Raw genomic sequence first — 18932 nt, forward strand, 5'->3', positions numbered from 1 at the left:
AAGGTAAATAAATGTAAGATCGGATATAATATGTAATAATATAATAATATGTATAATTGATATGAATAACTATAGTGCTCCGATGCGTAATATAAAACAACGACTAATCGTACTACAGGCTAGTACATATAACAAATACGCTATAGAAATATAAAATGCCTATTCAGCGTCTGCTGTACTACAGTGTGAATAATTTGCTTATAATCTATATAATACAGGGTGTGTTGTTTACATTCAACAAAAATTAAATTCGAAATCAACTAAAACAAGGTATATCCCTCATAGTGCTAGTAGTACAACCATAAAAATCACATATGAAATATAACGAATACATTCGTTCGGAACTTATTGGAAATTGTTTGATTAATTCCTGATTTTGTTGATCAATATTTTAACCAGAAGATCGTTTTTGAGCCACAAAATTATACAACAACGAAACGGTGAGAACATTTTTTCCTAACTAAAAAATGTCAAGCTCGTTTTGCTGAACATTGTTGGACCACTCCCCAATTTTGTTAGACATTGTTATCACCTATAGAGCTTTTTCTGGGATTCGTGCAAGATTCAAGATATATAACAACTTTAAACATTTGTAATTTTTTCCAAGTAAAAACTGTGTACATTGCAGCGTCTATAACTTGAATTTCTTCACATATTTTTTATCAAAATGGTTTCGGGGACTTTAAGAACATTTTACCACCCCATCCATCCCCTTCCAAAAAAAAGAAAACCAAAACATTCATTCCAAATTATTTTTATTTTTATACATATATTTAGTGTATAATTGATACAGGCAGCATGTCATTTAAGTTGGTCCGATTGATTCAAACAATTTGCCAATATACATTGAAAAACTGCAAATCAGTTTCTAAAATATTTGAAAACAAATATTTTTTTTTTGAGAAATTTTGTTTAATATTTTAATTTGGGAAATAATTTATTAAAATAAAGTTCTTCATTTAACTGCATTACGGTTAAAAGCTCTGCTAGTGAGAATAAATATCAACTAAATTTAGGAGTATTCCAACAATGCATAGTAAAATGAGCCGATATTTTTAAAAAAATTGCTAACTTGTGCTGTTGGAAAATAGTTGGTAACAAAAAACCTGTTCTTATGTTGGATATTTGTTATATTTGTCTATTAAGGTTGTGCTGTGAAATGTATAATGGCCTAAGCATAGTTTCAGTTAATTTGAAAAATATGTATTTAAGTTTAAAAGAGCATGGACCAATTATAACGGAAATAGTGCAATTTTTTAACTTTATGATAGTATGTTGGTTAAACTCAATATAATACATATTTTTAGTTAGATTCAATGAATAAAACATTTAAATTAAAACTAAAAAAATAAGTAATAAGTTGCAATGTCATCTATTCCACGTTTGCTTATTTATTTAAACTCAATGTACTCTCCATAATATATAAGCCTCGACATCTGCTTTTCCGTTGAACTAAAAACCAAACGTTATGTTATAAAATGTGCAGTCGATTTCTTAACTTCCGTTGCATAAAAACAATACTTTTTTATATTGATCTAAAATTCTAAAGATTTCAACTGATACTTATTATTTTAGCTCATAAATTATATTATTTGAACGTATGTAATACTAATCCATTTATAACTATAATGTTTATTAATTTATGATAATTAACCTGAAAATTAATGATTGTTATTATAACAATAAAAAAACTTTAAATATTACCTTTTATAACTTTTATTATAAGTAATTTAAATCAAGTGTTAATTGTTTGGAAGTACACGGCTAAAAATAATAATATAAAATTACATTCCAGAGTTTCTCTATCTTTCCCTAGGTCCAAACGAGTGCCATTGAGCAGACACTAAATTTAATAAAAGAAATAAAAATTGAAAATTAATTGCAAACTATCAATGTATACATAAAAAAGTATTGCACATTTCTTAAGTTGAAATAACTAATATTATGTAAGAAAAAAAAATAATGTCAAATGGCAGCCAATGGCCATCGCCGCTGAGACTTATTTCCAATGAAAAAAAAATAACAAAGTAGGTACACATTAAAAAAAGTTTAGTTTCTTTGGATATTTACGTCTGAGTTGATTGCCAAAATTTAAACATAATTAATTAACAAATATATACCTATATAATTCTGTGAAATTCATTTTGACTTTAAAGAAACGTTTATAGAATAAACACAGTTTACAATCTAGAAATTTTAAAAAGTAAAGCACATGGGTATGATATGAAATTATAAATAAATAAAATCGACATACTTTATTAATATTTTTTTATCTAATAGACTTTTTTTCAAAAAAATAATTTGGCTGGACGTAACACGGTGAGTTCAATTTTTTAAGAACAAATAATTCTATGTTATCTATAAGTCAAATTTAAATTTAAATGTTTGTGTACAAACACACCGTCCCTAAATACATCAACAAGGTCATTCAAAATGAAAACTGAATAGTACATTAGTACGTTGCAAGTTTAAATTCTGGGCACTTTAGCTGTATTAATTTAATATAATAGTGTATTATTAAACATCATAAAATTGCATTGCTATAACGATCACGTATAATGAAAATATTCCAAAAAAGAAATCCGTTAAAGATAATCATCTAAAAAAAAATGTATCAAAAAAAACTGTAGATATATAGCCAACTATATATAGCAAATTGTAATCTCTTATAATTACATCACATAATAGCAGTAAGTCAGATTAAAAGAACCAAATTTCGATCATAAATTAAACAATAATTTCATATAATAACATTAATCTCTACCTATTTAATGGTTTTGAGGCACATACCTAATTTGAATATTACAGTTACAGGAAGACAACCACAAAATGAGGTCAAACGTGTTGGTGAAAAATACGATAAAATAGAATGATGATATTGGCTTTTAAATAAATAATGAAATCCAATAATTTTGTACGTTATACGTGTATTTATTCATCTAATGCATTTAGTTCGCAAAGCACAATTTCTCATATATTGCCACTAGGAAAATATAATATTATAGGTACATATTATCATAGGTATAATAAGTATACACATTACATATTATACTATGTATAAACATTGAATCGGGTTCTGTCTATTTATTAGTTATTTCTAGTTCATTAACCATTAAAGGTAAAATATCTATGCACACATAATAATAACATAAAACTCAATGGTCTGCCTTAGGGTAAAACGTTTTGAAACAGTAACATAAGATTGCATTTCCAATTGCCAAAACAAATAGATGATTATTTTAAGCGTTTAATCAAAACTTAACGGGCAGCCACAGCGAAGAAGAGAGAACACTGTACCTACGCATATAGAATTATATTGTAAAATGTAAATAGAGTTATGAAATTAGGAAAGTACTAAACATTAGGCCCAGTCATGTAACATAATATGTTAGTCACCAGCATTGCTTCGGCCGCCTTCATGCCGAAACACAGGTCATAGTACCTATAATATATTTCATAATTTTCTAACGATACCTAAATTCAGTGTTTTCCGTAAACTTTACAAAATATTCACTTATCGTTGTTAATAAATTATGTAACACGAGTCTACAAAATATACTTCTGGGCTGAGATTCAGTGTCTTAGACAAATTTAAGTATATATTATTCAAAGCGGAGTAATAATAATACATCACGCGCTTAACGCACTTTGCTTGTATATTTTTTATTGCAGCGACTAGAATAATATTTTAGTCACTTATCGTTTCAATACTATGTTAATTTCATCGAGAATTCGACAGATCATTTGAATATGATCAGTCCATAATATTTTACCAAACAAAAAATCAATAAAAACACTTATGTAAATAATTAATTATTGGAAAAGTTCACAGCACACAGTACCTACCAATATTAAATTACGATTTAACATATTTTTTATTATATTCGATTTCCGGTGGGTAAAAAAATAAGTCTTATATTATATTTTAATAAATTTGGTGGTAAACAACATTGAAAATTAAAAATTAAAATAACTATTCACAGAATACTTCGAGCGACTAGCATATTTTATTTTTCAAATGTATAATAATTGTATAAGTTTTTTTTTAAATTGTATTATTTAATTAAAAACAACTTAATTCAAAATTACAAATCATACATATTATCTTATTTCATATTTATAATATTATAAACCACTTTAATAATTTAAAATAATTTAATAGTGAAAGGCTATGATCTATGAATAGAGTAACATTTCAAATTTAAATTTATGTGCTGTATTTTAAGATAATTTTATCAGTTTAGTTATGAATATGGACTAACCTAACATCACCTGAACTTCGGGGCTATCAAAAGGCACTCGAATCGCAAATTTTTTATCTGAGTATAGTAATATAGTCAGAAGTCACCACTCTTATACAAAGCATGACGGTAATATATCTATATAAAGTGGCCAACTGGTGGAACTCGTTATTCTGACAATTCAGAGAAAGCTCAGGTCATAACACTAAGTTCAAATTTTGAAAAAATTTACAAATCATTTTGTAGTTAAAAATGTATAAAATGTAAATCATTTAACGCTTACTATTAAAATTTTAAATGAACGTTAAGTAGTTGTTCTGTAACCAAAAAATGTAAATATATTATATAGTATTTTTCATAGTTATTTTGAGTTCATATGTCGAAGAAATTAAATACTTAAACCGAGAATAAAGATTTTTGTTATTATGTTGTAATTCGAGAAACGAATAACCGTAATGGCTTGAAATTTACAACAAATGTTTTTTTATACTATTTCCTATATATTTTTTTACAGTTTTCGAAATGTTGAACTGTTTATTTGTTTTTTATTTTATTTATTGATCATTCGCTTAATTAGTATGTTTATTTTTTTCTTTAATTTTCTATTTTTTTATTTCGTCATCATCAACACGTTTGTCTGCATGTGTAGATTCGTTCGATCAGACCCTTGTGAATCGGCGCAGTACCAAAACTTTTACTTAGACACAATATAGTGTTCATAAAACAATACAAACCATAGTTGTTATTTAATTATTTTTGATTCTGAGACGAGCGATTAATGTATTGATTTTGCAATGGTTTTTGTGAGTGTTTTTTCTGTCAGTTTTGGGGGCAGAAAAAAATCTCCCCACTCCTATAAATTTACTTACTTTCACAAAACCTTTTAAATATTTTACTGAGATTTGATACTAAATTATAAAAATATTTTGGTTAATATACTTCATGAACCCTTATTCTGTTGAAACAAATAAAATCGTATTCATAATTGTATAACTTAAAATAAGAAACAACATTTTACTGTATAAACAAAATTTTTATTTTTTATTTAACACTGTTTACAGTAGTATATACTACTCGTAGGATAAACATATGTTTAACACCGGTATAAAAATGCTTTTAATTATTAAATTTTTTTAATTCATTGTATGCCGAAATATAGAAGAATGCAATATAAAGCATAAATTGCAAAACCAATTTTATTTTTTATTGAACACTGTTCACAGTAGTATATACTACTAGTGGGATAAACATATGTTTAACACTGGTACAAAAATGCTTTTAACTATTAAAAAATTTTAATACGTTGTATGCCGAAAGGTATAAGAAATGCAATATAAAGCATAAATTGCAACAAGAAAAAAAAAATGAACAAAATAATTTAAACAAAAAAAAAAGGCATCAGAGAGACGAGGCGACGTGGGGGGTACTTGATGGCAAACGGGTGGTACAAATGTGTTCTGGAAATGGCTACTGGTCACCAATACATAGTTCTCACGGCCGTCCTGCGGGGCGGACGAGAGTCGCGGGCGCGTTTGCTCGAGACGCGAAGACGACCATAGCAGCGGACGAAGACCGGCCACGACGGCCGCAAAACGACGACGGTTGACGACGAGCGGCCAGTGCGCGATGTCGTGCGCGTGACGGTCATGCAGGTGCTGAAGACGTTGACTGTTGTGCCGGCGACAAACGGTGACCTAAGCTCGGAGCGAGCGTCGAAGACTATAATCTCGGGGCTTGCGGAATCGGCGGCCATCGGAGACCCTGCCGTGGAGTCGCGCACCGCCGAACCCTGAAACTTTTCGTTCCCTCGAGTCCGGCGCTGCTGACGTCCTTGTTCCTAGCTACCCTTTAATTATAGTTTTCTATCGCCCACCCACCGTGAGCTCTTCGGTCCCCGCCGCCACCGCCACTAGTCGTCTTCGTGCAGCACTGCAGTCGTCAGTGGTACCGCGGGGCGGCGTCGTTGCCCGCGCCGGTACCGCTAGCCGCCGCCGTCGTGTCATCGTTGCTCGCGACCGAAGCAGCCGGACGTCCGCCGCGCCGCCAGAGGGTCTCGCGTGTCGGCGTCCTCGAGCTCGCGACGTCCGCTATCCCGTCTCGCCACCGCCGGTGGCCGGAGAACTTGTATTGGCGACATACCGCCCATCACCCTAAAAGTGCACTTTCAAGTACCCTTACTCGACCCCACGTCGCCTCGCCTTGTCTGCTGCCCTCGGCAAGGGGGCCGGGGACTTTCGGACGCCTTCACTTCCGGGAGCAACAACATAGTACTCGTACGGCTTTTCTGATGCCTCTCCACGCGGCGGAGGCGAATACCGTCGTCCTAGTGCGTGGAGGTGCGAGTACCATTGGTTTTGCCCCCGGGTCCAGCCAACCGACCAAATCCCCGAAACTATTCCTTACTTCGGGTCCCCTTGCCGGTGTGACGTCCACCGCCTCGTCACGTTGCTCAACTACCACCTTAACAGGCGCGACCACTGATTCTCCTACTACCGGCTCGACCGGTCCATTGCAGGATTCTTCTTCCGGTTGGTCGATCATGGACGGCGTGACCTCGGCGTATTCTGTTATCGGATCGACCTGTCCATTCCCGGGTTCTTCGTCTGGGCGGTCGATCATGGACGGCGTGACCTCTGCGTTTTCTGTTATCGGATCGACCGGTCCATTCCCGGGTTCTTCTTCCGGTTCGTTGATCATGGACGGCGTGACCTCGGCGTTTTCTGTTACAGGCTCGTCCGGTCTATTCGAGGGTACTTCTTCTGGTTGGCCGATGATCGACGCCTCGTCGCTGCCTGTAAACTTCTTTGCATAATTTAGGAGCACGGCTATGTCTCCAGCGGTTACCGTCTCTTCGTAATCATCGAAAACGCTCAACTCTTTTTGCATATTTTCAAATTCAATTTCATCTATGATCTTCTCTATTGTTTCTTTTATTGTACTTTCGATGCAGAGAGCGGTTTCGATATCATTTGATCTAGATTCAGCCATCTTGTTGCAAAGTTGTAAGTGCGTATGTGAGTAGTCGGAAAAATAATTGCAAGTGAGCCGATTTCGAATTTCGTCCGAGGCCGTCGCCGATTATTTAAAATAAAACATTGTTTATTACTAGCCAGCGAGTATGGTGCCATCAAATTATTAATCACACAGCGTCAGCTGACTTTTTGAAAATATCGGTTCACGGTTAACTTATTCCTCTCGTGCTTAACACCCCGGATATTAATTAACATTACTCATTCAAAATAAACGAAAATTCGAGCATACTTGCTGTAGATTTTGTTAGTTGTTACAACACATAAGTATTTTTTGTGATAAAAAAGAAATCAAGGTTCTTCGTAATATAAAAAGCAACTTCTAACTGATATTTTAATTAAAATATAAATTGATCAACATAAATTTAAAAAAATAGGTATTGTTATAAATTAATACGTTGAATACGTCAAACGCGTTATCTGTATAATAAGGTACGGTAGCTCAATTTTGCATAAGTATATTTAATATTTTTCCAGCATCACTGATAATTTAAGATTAATATTAATTCAACTTTTCGGGTATCATATTAATATTAAGTAATTATAATATATATAAGAATCGTAGACTCACATACCGTCTCGGCTTAGAATCGTTTTTCATATACAATGATATATTGATATTATATCATTGAATTCGAATTTAATACCATCCATTATAGCGATCTGCTAGACACCTAATGTACAGCAGAGCGACATCCACTTTTCCTTTTTTTATGTTTTTAAAATATAATTAATTTTAATATTATAATATTTTCGTATCAATAAAATAAATTTGAATTTCTCAGGTGAAAATTTGATTTCTTATCAGTAGGATTCGTGGTTCTTTCTTCCCACTTAACCATTTTACGGTTAACACTAAACTTGTTATAAAAAATATGAAATTATTTATGCTGCAGCAGGACGCAAGTATCCGAACAATCGTCATAGTGATATGCAAACACCTCCTACCCTAATGGTACACCGAAGACCAAAGTGGACTCTCCTACATTTTTTTAAAACATTTTTTTTTATTGTTTCGGCTTCGGCTACAAGGTTATTAGCTTACAATGATTTTAAAAGTTTAGATTTAAATTATTTATATCATATTTTTTAACTAGTATAATTACATTTTTTTCCACATATCGAGTTATACTACATCAAGATATTTAATAATATTATAGATTTGATGGGCTGATTTTAATTATAACTATATATGTATTGTGTATTTATTTATTATTCATAATACTTATATTTAACTTCGAACAAATTAATACCAATAGGTAGTCTTTTGCTTAAACATTTTCAAGAAGTTGCATTTTATTTTTTTACTGTGAAATTAAGAATTCCGTGACTATCACAATCCTTGTCCTTCATTGATATTTGAGAACATTTTATCTTCGTCCATATTTATTCACACATAATATTATAACTTATAAGTAACAATATCATTAACACCATAGTATACAATACGATTTGAATTTGATTCAAAGTTAAAATAATATATTTTAGCATGGTTAAGAATATGTGTGTTAATTAAAATATCATATTTCTAATTAAATCGATTTTTGACCTACGTGAATATTAATAAACATCATATGTTAAAACTAGTAAAAGTTAGAAATTTGAAATTTGATATTATTTTGTATTCAATCATCTTACAATATTTTAAATTCGTATAACAGGTATCGATTTCCATGATATAAATTATGGTTTAGTATATTGCATGTATGCACTAGTTTTTATGAAATATTATTAATTATTGAACGTGTACGATTTTAAACGAATACTATAAATAACATCCTGTTTCGAAGTGCATAATACAATAATATTGTATTAATCCAGTTTGGCCCGGTCGTTTAATTTTATGACTACGCTGTATATCTTGATAATATAGAATAGGTGCAACCTAAGTATTTTTTTTTAGTTCAATTTTTTTTACAATATGATATATATAGGTTATAAAAGATGATTGATTTCAGTTAAATTATTAGCTACAAAAAAAATATTTTGAAACATTTTCGTCACAACTGTAGCCGACATCAATTTTATAGAGTAAAATTAATTTTTTCCTTGTATAATAAATAATATATATAGACATATATTACAACTAATACCTAGTGTTTAAAATATAAGTTCTTCAACTGACGTCAATAAATACACCATAAATTTGTTTGAACAAAATTGAATACTTGCTAATTACACTAATTATAATAATTTGAAAATTGTATCAATGATAAATTGATTACCAACACAACACTAAACCAAAGTATCTACCAAACACTTAAAGCAACATTTTCAGTCAGCTGTTAATTTATCGCATTACTGCCTCACTATTGTCTTAAAAATTACATGGTAAGTAGGTACAACAAATGCGTTTTAGTATACAATGAAAATATTCCAAAAACTTCACTAATAATTCACAATAGCTGACTTGAATAGAATAATTTGAAATTATTATTTTTATAATCTATGCACTTATGTAGTACAATAAGTACAGCCGTCGGTATGGAAAAACTTAAGTATTTTTTCCAACTGTACAACTAGACAAAGAACTATTTATTCATCAATCTCGAGTCATCGAATATCGCATAATTTGGTGCTGTACAATATTATTATCTTCGAGAATACAAAAAAATATAATATAAATATAATATATTAGTATATTAAAATACAATATACGGATAAACTATGGGCATGCTAAAATGGTTGCTACGAAATACACATTAGTATGCATGAAAACGTTCAATATTATCATTGAAATCTCATACTTTTGGCAGTATATTTTTAAAAATAAAATTATTATCGACTAGAAGTACCAATATGTGGTCATGGAAAAACAAATCCCAACTCTTGGTTAATAAACATTTGATAAGTGTTTTTTCTATAAGTCTATCAATATTGTACTTTAAGACTATAATGCAGTTAGCTCCCTGCTATGAAAATAATAATATTAAATTAGACGTAGCAGCTATAATAAAATATTTAATGTATAAATAATGTAAATTAAAACTAAAGTTCGTTAATTATTAAAACATATCATGAATCAAATATTAGAGAAACAATAATAATATCAAAAACAAAAGTAATCGCGTATGAAATATAAAAATATGATATAATAATCGTATGAAATTTATTTACCCAGTATCGAGTCTCATCGAGTATAGTTACCTACATCATTATATATTGTCTTTAAAAGAAAAATAGACGGCGGAACATTTCAGCCTTTTTTTAGGGCGTTTAGCTTTTAGTATTGTTGATTTCAAAACACAAATACTAATAATAACTAATATTATGGGTACTTACTAAATAAAGTAAATATTTTGTAGGATGTAGGCATTATTTTTTTTTCTTACGACTAGTTTATTAGGATTATCTTTTGGCTTTCTAACGTTTCTGTAGTACCTATTTGTAGATACATTTTATGTGTATAACCAATTTATTATATACTTGTATACTACCAAATATAATAAATGCACAGTCTCATAAAACAATTTTAATACAAATCTTGTAAATAATGTTGAAAATTTCTACAATAACCACCTGATATCTATATACAAATTGAACACAATTCTAGCAACAGCTTATCTTTTTTTCGCTATTCACGTTTATTATTTTGTTTTTAATTATAAATGTATTTCACACCAAAAAAATATTATGTTATTACTTATATAATTCAAGTAGCAAAATGTAAAGGCGCAAGTGAAGGTTTAAAATCAAATTTAATTTAAAACGTATCAAAATAATAATTTCAAACTGTTTATTGAAGCTAACGCATTTTCAAGCAAATCTAGTCCAAGAATACGTAATCAAATACATTGAAAACAGATTGGCCTTATCGTTGGACAAGATCGAAGTTCTTTAAGTAAACCATAAATTATAAAATAAATTGATCGAAACTATAAACAATATTCATTACAACAAAAAGTAATTCCAAAAGTGTACTTAGCCGAATAAATGCAAGTACTGAAATAAGAGGGTAGGATCCTTTTAATTAAATTATATTTACGTTAATTACATTTATTTATTAATTATTACCTAACAATCTTATAAATCAAACACTACAATTGTCCAAACAATTTTGATTACATCATAATTTTAGCAACAGTTTCATAAAAAGTCTAAAAAATGGGTACTCGGTGAAGTGCATTATAGTTTCCATTATTTTTGTTAGCACAACATGTTGTTTTTCTCTTTTTCTCTTTTATTTTTTTTATTATTCGGCAGATAAACAATTTTTATATTTATTAAAGAATTTATGTGTTGCAATAACTTATTGTTGAAAACACAATAAAAAAAAGAACTTGAAATCATCCCAAGAAAAATACTATTTCTATAAAATAGAAGTAAATAGAATATTTTAAATTTTAATGAACACTTATTGGCATATGAGAATATTCTGAACAAACACACGAGCAGTGTACAACACAGCTTTTTTTTTATTTTGCATGCATTTGTTGATAAAACCATTTATTATTATGTTTCGTATCATTATTTTTTGTCACATGGACATAATTTATTTTAACCAACCACTATTGGTGTATTATATTATGTGCATTATAAATTTGTATTAGAAATTGTATTAAATCTTTAGAGATAACAGTTTAATATTTGTTTTGTGAATATTTCAATGGTTAATACCTGCAAAATCTAAGACCATAATGCAATTTAAAAACTATGATGAAATATTATAGAAATTCAATGTTTTCAATGTATTGCACAACATCTCGAGTAATTTATATATTTAGTATTTACTACTTATAAAAATATTCAAATATATCATAACTACGATAACTATGTATTATACGATAATTATTTTCAATCTATAGGTATAATGGTTACTATGAAAGTATTATGGTATAATAAACTCGTGTTTTTCATTAGTTATATGTGTTGGATACATTGTATGAAATCGATTAAAAATTACATTCCCTAACAAAAATGTATACATTTTTATTTTAGGCAGCAATATTTATTATTTTAATATAAATCATTGAAAAAATAATAGTATATATAAACCATATGGATGTTGACATTTTTATAGATAATCGAAGATAATGCATTACTACTTATACATCAAACAAAACTATTAATCATGAGCTGAGCTATGTGTTTTTTTTTTGTTTTGACGTGACCATTAGGAGGAGTAAATAATCAACATCAAGGGTTTTTTCTGTTAACAAATTTAATCTGCTTGGTATTCATGGAATGTAAAGTAGAATATTTTTAGTACTTTTCATAATAATTGGAAGAAACCAAAAAAATTAAAGGGGAAAGTAGGTAATTATACTCTGCTGTATAGTAGGTGTCGATTGTGTCTCATCATTGATTAAGCCAGTCACTATAATGTATGTGCTAAGATAAATTTGAATTAAATGATACACCATTGAATAAAAAAAATTATTGTGAGCTAATACGGTCTTCTATATTCGGCTAGACATGATATAATTATTATATCATTTCAAAATATTTATATACATTTGAAATCTTGGACTTTTTTCAATTTTGGCCAAAGTTTTTTTGATCAAATGTGTAATCTTTTCCCGGGGTACCTTTATTGTTTATTTAGGCATTTTTTATTTCTTTTTCAAACATATTTATAATATTATTATTTGTTTACTTACGGGAATTCAGTAGTTTAAATAAATAAATATATATTTCCATCCAACTAAAGGTAATAAGTACTATTGAAACTTTTCTTTTCGTACAGTAGACGGTAATCTTATAATATTATGATAACAATTTTGAGAACCACGCCCAATGGACTGCGTGAAACTGGTTTTGATTCCTTTAGTTTTACATAAGATCATTGATTTTTATCAACATTATTATACCTATATAGTTAAGCAAGATAGTTAAACGATTTAAATTAATATTCTCTACTAACCGGATTATACATCAATTTGACCAAAAATCGTGTTTAGATTTAACTATTTTTTAATAAAACACATTCATAGTCCTAAATATTATAATATATATATAATATAAAAAGTTGTTTGGCGCATACAATTGCAGAACTATGATTTTATAGGGTCGGTCAGCTGTCTCAAATTAGTAGAATTAACAATATTCGGTGTACAATATGTGAACAGTCATTTCAATATTCAGACATATTAAATCGGTTTTGTTATTTTACCCATCACAATTATCAGATTCTGAGGTATTATTATTAAATGAAAGTGATGTACTTATACGATTTTAAATTGCCACGTTAATCAATATAAATATTGTTTGCACTAATTTTAAAGAAGCCACTTATATTTGAATCAATCAAAATACTAAATTCATTAAAAAACAGTAAAAAATAAATTAAGGTTCCGTTATAAATTATAGTTATAAGTGTGTAGCAGGTGTATACCAATATATTTAATGAATATCTAGTAAAATGTAAATACATAGGCATCTGTATAATTTATATATAATAATATGCATCATATATATGTATATAATTCAGTGCACGGAGAAAGGAGGATTTGTGTGCCGTGAGGTAAGATGAAATAATAATAAATAGACCATAACAAAAATCAGACATGTATCTATTATCGAATATTTGTGTTTGACAATATTATAAATCATCATTGTAAATAGAAAGTGTCGGTATTTTTTTACTGGAGTGGGGATTATATTATGTGCAATAAACTTGAAGAAATCGTCAAAATTATAACTATTGAAGATATTTGTTATGTAAAATATGTAATAGTTTACTTCCTAACATACAAATAAACAGATACATTAACATTAAGTATGCTTAAACTTATTATCAATGAACGCTATACGTGTGATGTGTGAATATGTTTTTGATAAGAACTGAATGCATTTAAAAATTAAATTTTCGTAATTTTTTTATTTATCATTAGGTTAAATTGTAAATATTTTGTACACTATTTTAAATCATAGACAATAAACTTATTTTATTTTTAACATAATACAATTACACAAAGAACATTTAACGAAAATGTACTGACATATCAAAATAACGATGTTGTATGATTTATACTATAATATGTACCTTTGGGCACAATACGAATATAATTAATATGACAGTGAATTGCTTGACGGAAGGAACACCAAGGGAGTGGTAACATTCCCTATTTGGTTTTTTTTATTATTATTAGTTCAACAAGTCACCATTAAATAACAATGTATACATAAATTGAATGAAACTTGCAAAATATAGATTAAATTACTTTCTAATAGTTTCTAATCATAATTCAAGTACAATACCACACCAATACACCATGTTAAAAAAAACTATTTACAGAATTTAATTATTTTATGAACTCACTTGCTCGATATTTTTAATTACCATAAATCGTGTCTTAAACTACATCATAATGCTATCTTTATCGTGTTTCTGTTTAAAAATTGTTTTGGATTTGGATATTATGAAATTAATGTTGTTTATTTCAATAACTTTAATTTTGAAAAAATATGAATAAGTAAAAGGATCCTACTAAATTGTTTGAATGGTATATTTTTTATGTCCTTCGTCGGATAGTTTAACACAACAGAGACCGTTTATTATTATTATTTTTTTTTTATCGAAACTTGAAAGGATAAATTATGCCATGGGCGTGCACACTTTTGAACAAAAATAGTGAAATACACTTAAGAAGAAGACGTCATGCACTCGTAAATCCAATATAGAGTAAGACTCAAAACCATTGAGAGCTACAACTCTTCGGTGGTAAACAATAAGCGTCAGAACTAAATAAAAAAGAAAATATGATAGTATCATATAAAAGCACCAATACCCCGAGTACCTGGAGAGCTGCAGAGGGTTCCTAGCCAAAAACATAATTTTTTAAATGTTAAAATTCTAAACGTGTCATATTTCAACAAATGTATTATCTGATTACGACTGAGTGATGGATTTTAAGAATAATTAAATAATTGCGTGGTAATTTATAATAACTGTATATGGTTATATATTTTACTGGTGTAATAACTACCTATAAGATTGGTTTTACGAAAGTAAAATACGCTGTATACCGTATAGTGAAAGAAACATCACAACAACTGTAGTTACAGACGGATGGGGTTTTGTGAATTTCGTTTAATGAACAACAACTTTATGGTTTTTATGTGAAATGGCAAATTCTAACATGTTATCGTTTCGTTATTCATGTGAACGAAAAAAAAAAAATTCTGTGAAGGATGAAAATTAATAATTCATTGACTTAACAATTAGTTTTTTGTGCAGATCATATTTTACACATTATTGTAAACGACTGCGGCATTTCTTGGATATTAAATCATGGTATTAATTCAAGTCAAATTTATCAAATATGTATTTCATGCGCTTTACCATCAAAATATTTTAATATTTATTCCATTATACATAAAAATATAATTATTGATTTTATATCGGTGCTTAATGGCCGTCTCACTCAGCTCAATCGATCAACCCTCACTGGTTTGACTATAGATTCTGAGGTGGGGAGGATCCAAGTCTCATTCCACTACAAATATTATTATCTGCCTATATACATATATATATATATATGCTTAAAATTGTTGTTTATGGTCGTATAATATTTAATTAAAAATAATAGCGAGTATAATACAGGTAGGTACAGCTACAGCAGTTACGTATTACATTGCACAGAACGCACTCGAATCATCGTAAACAAACCCGAAACCACAGAGTTGGTTAGTGAGTAGTGAACCGAACCGAACTGATAGTGTGTCTGATCGATTGGGTAAGTGGCGATGGTTGTTGGTGGGGTTCGGGATGTGTGCGAAAGTAATTTCAAATAAACGCCGAGCAAAGTTCGCTGGACTCAAACTTTCATCGTGAAACTTTTCTCATATATTATACTTATTTATACACATATTATTATATGTTATAGTGATAACGCTACGATTTTAGTCGTCATTTCAATATTATCATTACTAGATGGTACTATTTAGTATTTACCTATACTTTGATTATTAGTACCCATCATTATTATTTTTTTCCTGGTACTTTGTGGTAGCTCCTCAAGTGGAAAATGTTTTTGATGATCATTTTAATGGTATTTTTATTTTGAATTTTTGACAAACTCAATTTTCAAGTGTTTAAAATATTTTTCAATATTTATATTTTGAAGTGAACTCATACTGCAATAGGTACATACATATTTTGCTGTAATTTTAAACTAGCATATTGGTTGAATTATATATATTGATCAGATAATATCAAACATTCAAACGTGACTTATAGATACGCTGCACTCATCGTCAACAGTTTTCATAGGTACCTATTTTTCAATATCTGTATAAAAATAATTAAAAATTCGATGACACTTCTTATATTTTAATGTCCTTACTCTCCAGTATACAATAAGTGTCTTCTAAAAAAAATTCACCATTGTACTACACATTTCTATTAAATTATTTTTTAAACAATAGAAATCACATTTCAAACACACTTTTATATACGACGCATATTTTGAGATTTTTAAGGCATTTTTTGCTATTTTTTAGCCTTAGGGCATTACAATCACAGCCTCAGTTATTATTATATTTTGTTTTATTACCATTATACCTACTCTTATTAGACAGAAACCACCGCCACATTGTCATAGACGTCGTATTTAATTGGCAATTTTTTTTCTTCTCCCCGACGGTCGCGATCCACCGCCGGAGAAGGCCGATTTTTCTTTTCTGGAATCAGCCGCTCGACAACCGGTTGACAACCCATAACTAACGAGACGCGATCTCCCGCAATAACGACGAAAAACTACTCATGATATAAACTCGCTAATAGTCTCCCGGGAATGTGCTCCGAATGTTAAAACGTATTTTTTTCTACCCCGCCGTGTTATTATTTATTTATATTTACTTTTGTTGTTTTTTTTCCGAATAACCTTTAGGCCCGCGAATGGTTTGGTTCGCCTCTTTTTGCGCTGTGACCCGTCCCGGCCAATCGCTAATGAGCCGCTTCGGATATAGAATCCATAATTAATTTCCGTCGATTCGTGACGATCGCCGTCCATCGCCATAATAATGCAACCGTACACTGCGGGACCACGGCAGACCGCAAGTATACGGCGAGTCGTCCGCGCGCTATCACTAATTGGATAGACGTTCGCCTCCGCTGATACACACACGCACACACAAACACACTGCACGATAATTGGGTGGAAATAATTCAGCTATATGTTATTTATTTTTTATTTTTTTTCGCGTACTACCTAACTGAAGTACACTGTTGTCGTCGTCGACGTATGCCATATAATAACCATACGGTTTAAGACGACGACGACGTATAACCGCTTAATAATGGCCTCTCTAATAATCCTTATGATGAAGTATGTCTTAACAAATATAGGAGGTACGTACGGTGTACCCATCTATTAAATATTTGAATGTCTGTGTACTCGCACCAACGGTAGTTACATATATTATTATTATATTATAACGATATAGGTGATATACATGCGATAGCCGATGCGCTGACACCAATTTTTCGGCAGATGAGAATGGATACCATTCTAGTATGGTACAAACTGCAGGTAAACTATCCGGAATGATGGCCTTTCGTGTTTTCCTGTACGGACTCCTACTACTTTCAACTGACACAGGAAAACGGACAATTTTGTTACACAGTTATTTCAGACCTAACATTTGCAGGAATTGGCCCGATATTGCAGTCTGCTCTTCAATCTGGCTTGATCCAATGATTAATTACCTATATATATTATGTACCAACATCATAAGTCTTTGGTGAGTGATGTTTGATCGGGTTGAATGACTGATGACTAGGAAATACAAATAATATATACATAGATTTTATATAACAGGTATGCATAGTATGCATATTTGAATCGTTTCAACGCGTATTTGGGTGATGGATAAAAAATTAACCTTACACAAAATTAGTGCTGAAGTTATGAATTTTAATGTTTCATTTAAAATATTTAGATTTTATACATGAATCATAATATAATAAAAAAGTTCTTTGAAAAGCTATTCGGTATAATATGTTTTCAATTAAAAGTCACAAGTCATAAACATATTATGGTGTGGGATACAGAAATACTACAAGTATCCTCACTAATCAACCTCAGATCATCAAACGAAAATTATACGCACTTACCTGATCTAAGTACGTTATATTTAATATCTCATGAGGTATTACATATGATTTTTTTCACTATGGTGTCACCAAATAATTGACCTAATCCACAAGGAGGAGAATAAGTGACCTTCAACTTTCAAACCTAGTATAATTCAAGGAAAACTGTCGATGTTTATATCATATTGTAAATTTGTTGTGAGAGAGATTCAAATTAAACTCTAATTTAATAATGTATAACATAGCAGACAGAAATTGTCCAATTATATTCCCTGTACCATATTGAATTCAAGGGTGTCCCTAAACAACAGGAAATGTGGTGTCCAGGTTGGTTTTTGATTTAAATTTACTCAACAAATAAATAAAATAAAAAAAACCCATCCCATATAAATATATAAATAATAAATGGATATTTTTCTGTCAACACTGTACATTATAATATGTACCTACCTGTATTATAATTTAATAAACGCAGTATTTAAATAAGATTTATGTTACTAATAAACGAATATTTTCTATACAAATTATAATTAATATAAAGATGTAACCAATGTTATATTCAAAGTTCGAAATATATTTAATCTATATGTGATTCAAATATAATACTCACCTCCTTTTTTCTTC

Source organism: Myzus persicae, unplaced genomic scaffold, assembly GCF_001856785.1.
Source record: "Myzus persicae strain clone G006 unplaced genomic scaffold, MPER_G0061.0, whole genome shotgun sequence".
Lineage (NCBI taxonomy): Eukaryota > Metazoa > Arthropoda > Insecta > Hemiptera > Aphididae > Myzus > Myzus persicae.